Raw genomic sequence first — 12218 nt, forward strand, 5'->3', positions numbered from 1 at the left:
ATCCAGGATCCTACATCAATTCCTGAATACTATGATACGACATACCAGTGACTACATATATTTTCCCTGTACACCTGAGGACAGAGTTATAGCTATACAGCACTATACATAAGTTCTGCCCTGTAGCACACTACCCCAAGTTCCTGGGTGCCATAGACTGCACACACAATGAAATTAAAGCAGCACCTGAGGAACAAGGAAGGGTATACATAAATAGAAAGGGCTTCCACTCCATTAACTGCCAGGTCATGTGTAATGCTGAGGGAATCATCCTGAATGTGTGTGCTGGCAACCCAGGCAGTTACCACAACTGACTTATCTGGCACACTTCCCAACTGTATTAGATGTCTTCCAGGGGGAATATCCCACAGGGTCATTTACTGGGGGATGCAAGTTAAGCACTAGAACTGTGGCTGATGACACCTATCAGAAATACACACACGCCAAATGAAGAATGTCATAATGAGGCGCATGATCAAACAAAAAAATCATTGAGTATGTGTTTGGGCTACTAAAGTCATGGTTCCAGTGCCTAGATACACATGGGAAGCCCTGCAGTACAATCCCTGTACATGTGCTGAAAGCTTCACAGTTTGTGCCATGCATCACAATATTATCCTGAGAAGGTCTTCAGCAGGAACACCAAGGGTAAGGGGCACACAGCTCGCCAGCACTGGCAAGGTCACCACAGCCGCACACAGGTAAGGAGTCATAGGGGGAACTAGCAGCAACTGTGGGTGTAGGCAGATGTAGGCATGCTCAATATACCCTTGCAGTGGCCAAGGGGCAGAGGACAGCACACACACTCACCAGCTAAAGGGCTAAAACCTTCATCCTATGCACATACATACAGTAACAATGATGCAAGCAATGTTTACAACCTTTACTTACCCGTGTAATGGCTAAATACTACTAGCATCAGGCAGAGCCAGCCCCAAATTAAAAGTCTTGCAACTTCCAGACTTCCAAGATAAGTGTTGAACCAGGAATAGAAAAATAAATATCCAAGAACACAAATTAATGGCTTATCCTTGCATACTGATACTTGGTAATGTAACTAAGTAGAAGGTGGGTGAGTTTTACAGTAATGACCTCAATATGTGACAGCACTGACTTATGTCAATATGTGTCCTCTATCAACTTATGCGACTCATGCATCAAAGATTCATACATTCATACCTCTGAAATGTACAGATTTTCACAGAATGTCTGCAGTTTGACCTCATAATCATTAATGACTGAAGTTAGAAAATGACAAATTTCAGTTAGAAAATCTGAAATTTGAGTTTCAGACTTCATGTCCCTCAGAAAAATCATATTGCAATGCTTAAGTTGTTATTCTATCAACTTTTTAAGTTTGTAAAACCAAAATATTTCAAAATTGTCCCTATTGTTGGGCCTTTGTCCCACTTTTATTTATGTCTTGGTCCAGCTTTGTTGGTCTAAGAGGTTGAGAGGGGTGTACAAATTACAAAAACCTGTAAGAAAGCAGTACAGTTTGTAAAATAACATCACAAACACATATCTACTAAGCATGGAGTCAGGTATGCACCCTTAGGATTAGACAAAAGACATGTGCATCCCTGAATCCAAAAGATAGAATCAAGGATATGGCACAGTTATCATTTATACAGGGTGTTGTGGGGAGAGGGCAGGAGGCCAAGGCTGGCACAAAGGGTAGTGAGTGCATGTGAGTAAGAAAAGGAAGCAGGCAGAAATTTAGCTAATTATCAAATAGCCACTGAGACAGAATGAGTTGTAAGCATCATGACTGACTCATGTAACTATTGTTTGCATCTGTATGGATACTCAAGATGAATTGTGAGTGTGTTTGTGTGTTTGTCTGCAAGAACATAGCCAGGCTCTGTGCTATGGTATATGCTATTCTGGTATGTTGGACAGGTGTGAGCTATACATGGTAGATGTGACAGTTCATTGTCGTCATCTCTGACTGTGGGAACTGGCTCTGCCAAGAGTTTCACTGACACATCCATGCCCATGTCAGAAGCACTGCTGGTACTTGAACATGACGGATGTCTGCTGGATGAGCACTCCTCATGAGTACACCCAGGATGACAAACCATGCCCTACCATGTCTGTGTATGGACACCTCAACCACTGATGGAGCAGTGGAAGTAGTACCACTCTAGGAGCATGATTGGGTAGGGTACATAGGCTAACATCAGATGATGTGGCTGACCTATGTCCACATGGATGCAGTCCGCCTCCCAGAAAATGTTCCATCACAGACACAGTTACAACATGTCATTCATCCAGTCCAGTGAATCGGCAGCACACTGGAGGCAGTCATGCATGTCAGCCCGTGCCACGTCCACTACACAGAGGCTCTATTGAAACATGCCCATGCCTCCATGATTGCCCTCAACATAAGCCAAGTGGTATGGAAAGGCACACCAGGATTAGGTGGAGGGTGGACAGCCAGGCCATATTTGAGCATCCCTAACATCCCTCCTACATGGCACCTTATTTTATTTATGTATTTTATTTTACACTTGTTGACAGGGATAGTCCGACTGGATATATGTCCATTTTCAGCAGAGGCCCAGGAAGAAAAGTTCCAAGATAATAATACACATTGAACATTTAGTAAATGCTAGTTTCAAGCAGATTACAGTCATAAGGAATACCAGCATTTAGCACATATAGTATTAACTTATTATACTTTACAAAAGATAACATTATTTTCAAAGTTATATATACAAAACATTACATTCAGGTTTAAGACACATTGACTAGCAGTTATACAATTGACCCTTCCTGAAATGGTGTGGTAGAAAATAGAAGTAGTTGAAGGTAAGGCACCTAAGTAATAGAGAGGTCACTAGTCGGGGTTAGTGCAAGGACATAACCAATGAGTTCTGAAGTATTTCTTGAGTTTGTTTTTGACTGGAGTTAGTGAGGATTCTAGGGTCAAGTCAGGTGGGAGTCAGTTCCATGTTTTTCCAACAGAGTTTCCAACAGAGTTGGCAAACAGAGAGTCCCCAGCTGAGTAATTGGATTTGTATGTTTGAACTAGGAGTCTAGTGGATGATCACAGTGGCCAGGTGCTGGTGTAGGGGCTGATAATATTTTTTAGTGCAGGTGTATTTTCTGGTTGATAAAGGACTTTATGTGCCACTATTAGTTGGCTTGAACTGCAGTAGGCTAGGCATTTACCACAGAAAAGCCATTTTTATACAAATGCCAGTCACCTCTACCTGTGGCCAGTACTCCACTAGAGGTGTCTATGGACCATCTTTGAAGGCTAACACCCCTCAGTCATTGACAAGATTGGACATTTATATTTCAATAAAATAATACAGAAGAGTATAAGAGAAACAGCAGTAACACTTGAGATGAAAGTTTATAAGGCTGTGTATCTGAGAAAGTAAAATGCGGTGACAGAAATGTCTATGCCATCAGTAAACCTCCAAGAAGTACATGCAGGTCAAAGTTACATTTGCGAATGTGTGTGTGTGTGTGTGTGTGTGTGTGTGTGTGTGTGTGTGTGTGTGTGTGTGTAATATATTTATATAACTATAGTCACAATTGTTAAACATCTGACTAAAGTCCCTCTCACATACATTGCAAAAAACCTCTAGCTGAGAATTCAAACTAGGGCAAAACAAACTCAGTTTCTTATACATACTCATTTGCGTTTCTGTGAACATTAAATATATTAAGTCCTGGTAAATATTGTGGCTGTCAGCGCAATCACGCAGAACAAGTATGCTTGTAGGTAAGCATGTCTACATATCTGCAGGTGTTCATGTTGCTTAACATGGCTTTCTGGCAGGCAACACTGTTGCTAGCCACGTGACCGTGCTTGTAATGGTGTAAGCACAATGAGCAGCATGCATATGCGATTAGCACGGCTGCTCATTGCGCAAACACACAAACTCAGTACAGGCTTCACGCTAAGCCTCCATGGAGTTTGTTGAATCTTCAAGGGTGTCTATAATATAAAAATGTAACACATTACATCTGTCAGGGAAATAACATTTCTACATAATCAATCAGGATAGCATTCTTGAGATGCAATTATGTTAAAGACCTCCAAATTATAATAGATGACAATATGAGATTTGAAGCTTATGTTAATGTAGTTGTGAGGAAATGTTATAGCATCTGTAGTAGAAGTGAGAAATTGTTGCTTCCATTATATGTTACATTAATTTGGCCTTGCATAGAACATGGTGGATCTGCCTGGCACATTTCTAGAATTTGTCATTGATCATATCGGGAAAAGCTTATAGATTAGGGACTTCATTTCATTTCATACAGACTTGTTAGGTGGACATTATCTTGATCTACAAATGTTTTAATGATGATGCTTTGGCGGCTACCTTTGGGCTTACATTTGCATCTCACTGTTTAAACACCAGAAATACTAATTATTTTGCTTTTTCCAGTTGCATCTGCCAAGCTTAAGAACAGGTGGTTTGTATAATAGGACATGTTAAATTTTGAATTATTTACCATTGTCAGGCAGATATCTACAACTGCAGTGTTCAGATCACTAACAATGAACATGTTATTCAGTTTTTTATTTGGACCATCCTTGTTTTATTTAATTTGTCTGTTTTACAGAGTGTTTCCTGAGAGGTAGAACAGAGTATAATGTGCACCTGTATTCAAAATAGGCCTTAGGGAAGAAGTTAAGACATGAAGGCCAGTTGCTTTACTTTCCTGCATCTCTAGGATAAGAGAGATATTCATAAGCATTCAGATGATCAGCTTGAGTCTAGTCAGCTACTCAGACCATGTCATCATGGCTGAGGACACAGCCACTCCATATCTGTTGCAAAACAGTTGATTTCAGATTGTGTACAAGGCCAGTAATGCATCAAAGATAGGCTGTAGCCTATTTATTAATATGCAAAAGCCTTTGGCATGGTTGGGCACTATATCATGTGTAGTTTATTAAAATGGGCTTGAAGAAAAATGTATTGTAACCGTGCATATATTATCTGTGTAATGCTGCATGCTATAATTTGATTAGTTCTGGCATTTGTGGGTACCTAAGTAGTCACACTTTGTTCTGTGAGGTTCATTATCGGGGCCTGTTTTCTCTTTAATTGTCAAAAAAAACTCTTGGAGAAGCTGATCTGCAGTCCAAACTGTAAGCTTAATAAAGATGACAGTTTAATAATAAAAAAAAGTTTTACAAATGTTATAAGGTGAGTTTTGATATATTACATGTCTGGAAAAACGAACATAAATTGTAAATCCATGCAAAAAAAAAAAAACGGGCCTTTTTAACCTTCATCCATATCTGATAATGTAACTGATAAACCTGGCAATAAAACTGAATGGGCAGATATTTATCCTAACTTAAGCTTGGCTTTGGATTCTGAGGTGTTCTTTGAACCTACCGTTAACTGGTTATACGGGGAAGTGAATAACAGATTAGACCAGCTATATGTTTTTTCTACTTATTTATGGGCTGACATTTGGAGTCTAAAGGTAAGAAACTTTAGACTCCATTATTGCATGAGACCAGGCAGCTTCTGTGTTTATCCCTCTAAGCCGTCCACTGTACAATCTCCCCTGACACAAGTATACTCCTTCTGCTGCTCAATATTCCTTTTCTGGCTGACGTTCTTTTATCAACATTTACAAACCCAGATACCTAGCAGTGTGGATGGATATATTGATGTTTCATCTATATTAGCAGGTTAGTTTACTGAGACACAATTTAAAATAGACAGCACTAAAATAACAATAAATCTGTTTTCTCTTTTCTTATAATGATTCTTGGATGTTTTCTGCTTTTACTTGTAAGCCAGACCACATGAAATTTCTTCTTGCTTTTTTCAGGAATAATAGAGCTTCTTTCAAATGCATTCAGACTGCATATTGTATGAATAAGAATATTGTTCTCCATTATAATAATTCCTGGAATTATGATCATAGATTTTGTACTAGGCTAACTGTCCTTTTGGGCCAGTTTAAGCCTATCCAGTTACCCCATGTGAGAATCAAACTCTACACCTAATGTCTATAAGGTAATCACCTTAAACATTATGCTAACTTATTTAAGAACTGTGTTGCATTCTTTATGAAATCTATGAAAAGTAATAAACAAAAACACATTTTTACTTTTTGGAAATTGACTTCAGTTGACATGGGGATAAAAATGGTTGGTGTATTTTTAATTATCCCTTTTCATATATTATGGAATACATACACCAATAATAAAAATGAACACAAACAGGGTATGCCTTGTTTATTTATTTTTTAATGTTCAGAACTAGGGGAATTTAGCTTATTAATTTACTGCTTCCCACATGAATATAGGTGCCAGGAAAGCAGAATTCCTATGTACCCTATAAGAGTATACTCAGTTTTACAGGACACTTCCCTATAATGCTGAAATGACTATACTCATCACAACTCCTGGCAAAGGTATATTCATAAAACTAAGGCATCTACAAGCTGACATGATTTGCTAAGTATGCCCTTGAAATGGTTGGCATGGGATGTGCAGAGATGGAGTTAAGGAGTGTTTGCAAAGAATACAGCATATTTCTATGTTTGCATTAATAATGCAAAAACAGAGTGTGTTACTGTCTTGTTGAGGGTGGCGTATACAAGCAGGAGATGTCAATAAAAATTACATTGTCCTGGTCACCTTCAATAAATACACCACACCAAATGACATTTGATGACCTTTATTAAAATTCCATTAACATAACTATCGAATAATACTTTGATCACAGTATGAACACCCATATGAACCATTAACAAGGGCAGCATAACCTCACTCACCCTAACCAAATAAGTAGTGTCCTCACCTCAACTCACTTATTTTTACTTATGACGCAGTGTCCTCACATCTGCCTGCTTACTTTACTTATGAAGCAGTGTCCCACCACTCACTTTCATACCCCAACTCATTGAATTAAACATCCAACACCAGAGGGGGAACAGAAGAGGGCCAAGCCTGTCCCCATTCTCTGCCTAAATAACAAACCTATAAAAGAATCACACAATCCCCAATGTTCCCAAAAGAGGGATTGAGGGAAGCAAGTTCACACCAAAATCTGATCCCTTACCGAGTTACACTCCCTCAAAACCAGTTAAGCCCTTTCTTGCACTTACCTCATTTCCTCCCAAACCTCCTACTTTCACAATTTAACCTTTCCGTCCCCACCACCTTAACCTTCTTCCACTCCCATCTTAACTCCCATTCCTATTTCTACCTGATTCTTCCTTGAAGATGTCCCTGGACAACTTGAATTGTTCCCAAACCTCATTTGTCCTGGTCCCCTTTAATAAACACACCACTCCAAATGACATTTGACAACTTTAATTAAACTTCCATAAACATATCTCTATTGAATAATACTTTAATTTATTGATCACAGCATGAACATCCATATGAACCATTAACTAGGGCAGCATAACCTCGCTCACCCTAACCAAATAAGCAGTATTCTCACCTCCACTCACTTATTTTTATTTATGAAGCAGCGTTCTCATCTTTGCTTGCTTACTTTACTTATCAAGTAGCTTCCCGTCGCTCACTTTCATTCCCCAACTCATTGAATTAAACATCCAACACCAGAAGGGGAATAGAAGAGGGATAAGCCTTCTTCACCAACCAGCCTGACACAGGCAGTTACCCATCATTTACTTCAAAAACATTTAGCAAAGCCTCCAAACAAATCTAAGTGTACACTAACAAGGTCCAAATCAAAATCATTTAGGTGTACTCCAGCCTCTCTGAACCAAAACTGATCCCTGACATCAACATTCCATTGCCCTACCCAAAGCAGCTAGTTGCTTAACTAGCCAAAAATTAAACTGATGAGCTCTATCCAAAGCCAAAATAACCATGATACTACTTCCAACCACACACTCCACATACCTGGGTATAACCTCTTCAAAATAAAGAAATCCTGACTTATACTAACTACCAACTGTAGCTTCAAAAATATGCCTAAATCATTATCTGCCAAATGTATTAAAAGGACGCTAAGGAGTACAATGCCACTGAAAACAATGCAAACTCAATTGTGGGCCATCCAGCCTAATTGCAGTCCCCCGTTGCTGCCCAATGGATATAAGCACAACCAGAATGAGATTTCCTTCCCTAGAAAAGTACTGCAATAGTAAGTCAGTCACCATACCCAATTATCCACTAAAGTACAAGAAAGCACTTGATGACCAGCAGTCCACTATGTTAATGACTTCAGTATGCCTTCTCTTACTAAATCTGATAGCCTTCCAAAGGACAAAGATTAAATGGAAAACCTCTCTCCTGCAACATCAACCCACCGAAAAGCTCTCCTCATGATATACCCAAACAGATCACATGCCATCACCTTACCCATTACAGAAAGTCCAGAGGACTCCCAACATGAGGACCACAGCATCCTCTAAACTCAACCCCCCCCCCCCCTCGGACACAACCACTCCTTCCTGTCCTTTCCCAATACTAGCTGCCTGCCCTTCCCACTAATCCATTTAGCTCTAGCCAAGCAAATACGCATGGAGAAAAAAAACTGAAAATCCCACCAAACTAACAACAAAAGAAATCAAAATGAATGTTACCACAAGTATAGTCCAGTGAATCTCCATTGACCAATGTGAATCCCTGCAACTAAACTTTCAAACATGTCTTGTCAATGGCAATCATCTGGCAGTCTTCACACTATCAACTCTACCCAAATCATTCAACATACAACCTCAGTCACATGACCCTGCCACCTGTGCAACTACACTAACTGCAGCTAAATCCACCTTGACAGACTGAAAACCCTTACCTTGTTCCCAGGCCTGAATCCATTATTTCAACAACAATCCTTCCCACCAAACTCCCTCTTCCTCAAGCAGCCACAACACACAAATAAAATCTTGCAATGCCTTACCATACACCTTTCTGTTGAGCTGCCCAGGGATCTTGTACCACACATCTGATCATTCCAAGCCAACCTGATGCATCTTGCCTGTCAACACCAGGGGCTTGTACCACTACTCTACTGTTCAAATGAAAATTAACCTTTTTCCCTGCAGCTTCTCCTGCTAGCCTTCAACACCAGCCAAACTTAAATTAACTCCAAACAGTTAACATCCCTCCTCCAAATGTCCTTCCATCCTGATGGCCAGTGAGCCAAAACCCATTTCCCCAAAATATGCCCCATCCCGACATTTGCTCTGCATCTGTAAACAATAGCAAATCCCCTTGAACATCCCAATCTGCCTGCCAAAATGCCATACCATTAAGCTACTAAATACAAACTTACCATAATATCAAATCAGGAAAACAGGTAGAGTCTTACAAACAATGAAAAATAAAAGGCAGCTGTTGCAAGACAAAAGTGACTCTTGGTAGATGGTAAATCCTTTATAAGCAGAAAACTCCAAATCCAGAAAAAATACAGACAATGTTCATCCAAGATAAAGCAGTGCAAGCAAACACAGCAGTATTAAGCGCTTTCGTCTGGTAGATGACTTCCTCAGAATACAAAAATACTGCAGTTAGCACCTGTTTAAATACATTGCTTACCCAATCACAGATAACTGACATCATTTCCCCCATTAACAAGGCTGCATATACTTAATACAAGCCAAATTTAAAACAATAATACATGTAAAAAGTTTAAAACATCCCTAAACAGTGTATATAACTAAATAAAAAACATAGATTTTAATTTCAATAAAAAAGATAAAGAAATTCTATCATTTAACCCAGGAGCATGATAGGCATCAAGTCTAATTTGCCATTTGAGTTCTACAAACTCCAAATACTCATTCAAGGGTCCCCCACGCGGTCCCAGATCTACCTGTTCCAATATAAAGAACAGGCAGGAATGGGTATCAGGGAAATTTGGTATTGAACCGCAAGTGGTTTACAAAAGAGACACTTCCCTTAAAGGATTGTTTGAAAAGCAAAAATTTGACACCCACAATGGTGGTACTTTTAAGTGTGGGAGGTGTGCCCAATGCCCTTATGTTATGGACAGAGAAAAAATCAAGCTCAAAAATTTTGGATATATTTCCAGTTTAAAAAGGATGTACTGTTACACTAAAGGGGTTGTGTATTTGGCCTTGTGTAGATTCTGTGCAAGTTTCTATGCAGGTAAAACTAAGAATGCCCTAAGGTTAAGGATTTATCAACATTTATATGATATCAGAAACAAAAATGAAAAGAATGCACTATATAAACATTTGGTTAGTGAACCCACCCATTCCTTCCTGTTCTTTATATTGGAACAGGTAGATCTGGGACCTCATGGGGGACCCTTGAATGAGTATTTGGAGTTTGTAGAACTCAAATAGCAAATTAAGCTTGATGCCTATCATGGTCCTGGGTTAAATGATAGAATTTCTTTATCTTCTCTATTGAAATTAAAATCTATGTTTTTTATTTAGTTATATACACTGTTTAGGGATGTTTTAAACTTTTTACATGTATTATTGTTGTATATTTGGCTTGTATTAAGTATATGCAGCCTTGTTAATGGGGGAAATGATGTCAGTTATTTGTGATTGGGTAAGCAATGTATGGTGCTAATAACAGGTGCTAATTGCAGTATTTTTGTATTCTGAGGAAGTCATCTACCAGAAGAAAGCGCTTAATACTGCTGTGTTTGCTTGCACCGCTTTATCTTGGATGAACATTGTCTGTATTTTTTCTGGATTTGGAGTTTTCTGCTTATAAAGGATTTACCATCTACCAAGCGTCGCTTTTGTCTTGCAACAGCTGCCTTTTATTTTTCATAATATCAAATCAGCATGCACCCAGCTTATTAACCCTCACTCAACGATATTTTATAAAAGGGGGCCACAAACCCACAAAGAGACCCAGGTGAACTGCCTGACATGCAAAATTAAGGAGCCTGAAGAGCTCTAAAACATCCTTAATCCAGCCTTGTACTTGGATTTCACCAACAGTGCTAACTCTCAAAGCAGCACGGGCCAAAGTGTTACCCACTGGCACAGCCTTGCTCAATTAAAAACGTAAACCCCATTACCATGCTCACAAAGTCTAACCCAACCTCATACTGCTGTGACTCCACCCCCATGGTGACAACCCCAAACTCCCAATAAACAAACCCCCAAACCTGCTTCACACTGACCCTGACGTACCTCATCCTCACCTGTCCCCACACTACCTCCAAATCACACCAATTCTGACATACCGAAATGAGTACCTAATAAAGTAGAATTACATGTGACCTCATTGCACACCACTCCAGCGGCCAGAACATCTACTGCAGCAGCATCTGTCACCTTTCAAGTCTACTTCCTTCAGGCCACCAACTGATGCCCACTCAGTGCTTCCCCATCTGCAAAAGAAAGGAACAACTGTAAATCCTCTGCACACACACAAACTAAAACTTCTTAATGACATTGGGCACTGCCAAGGGTCTACCTTGTTCATCAACTGCACAGCCGCTACCCTGTCCCACATTCCCTATACTCAATAACCTGGCACCGCCGTATCCCTCAGTACATCCTTTCACAGCCAGTGAAGGAACATACTGCAGCAAAAACAGTTTTATGACACAAGCAGCAGTAACTGAACCTATGCTTTTAAATGACCCTATTAAAACACAGAACATAAATTACATAAATTGAACTACCACTTGAGTATCTTATGACTAAACACTGTGGATGAGGGGTAATTTAACTATCAAAATATCTGGGTTATCTCGTGATTTACATACAAAATCAAATATCGCCCTGTATGGGTCAAGTTAACTTATTTTGTAAAACATTCTCGGGAGCATTTCTGTAAACAAGCACTACAAGGACACCCCTGCACAATCACTTTTACACAAATTAAAAGTATAAACAAAAACTACATATTCTTCTGTTAGCGCAACCTTGACAACTTCTCCCATGTGTTGCTTTGTTCTACAAGCGGCTATAACAGCAACATGTAGCCAGCAATGAAAATTAAAGTTTTAGTAAAGAATAAAATGCCTCCATAATATACCCATACCCCTCAAGTGTACCTCATTTTGAGGAACGTTCCTCATTTGGGGTCATAAAAGTACATGTTCTTCGAACTTCCACATTGAAAGTCTGTCACACATTCTGTGTTAAAAATTTAACTGTTATCAATGGTAAATAGAACTGAATCGTATTATTTCATTAACAGGCCTATTCTATAAATAGAATTATCACATTTTAACCATCCTATGAGCTTCCTAGTTAAAGCTGTTATCGAGCAATTAGTAAGTGTTCCACCTTTTACCCATTTG

This window comes from Protopterus annectens, chromosome 14.part0 (assembly GCF_019279795.1).
Source record: "Protopterus annectens isolate FY-2018-M chromosome 14.part0, PAN1.0, whole genome shotgun sequence".
Lineage (NCBI taxonomy): Eukaryota > Metazoa > Chordata > Ceratodontiformes > Protopteridae > Protopterus > Protopterus annectens.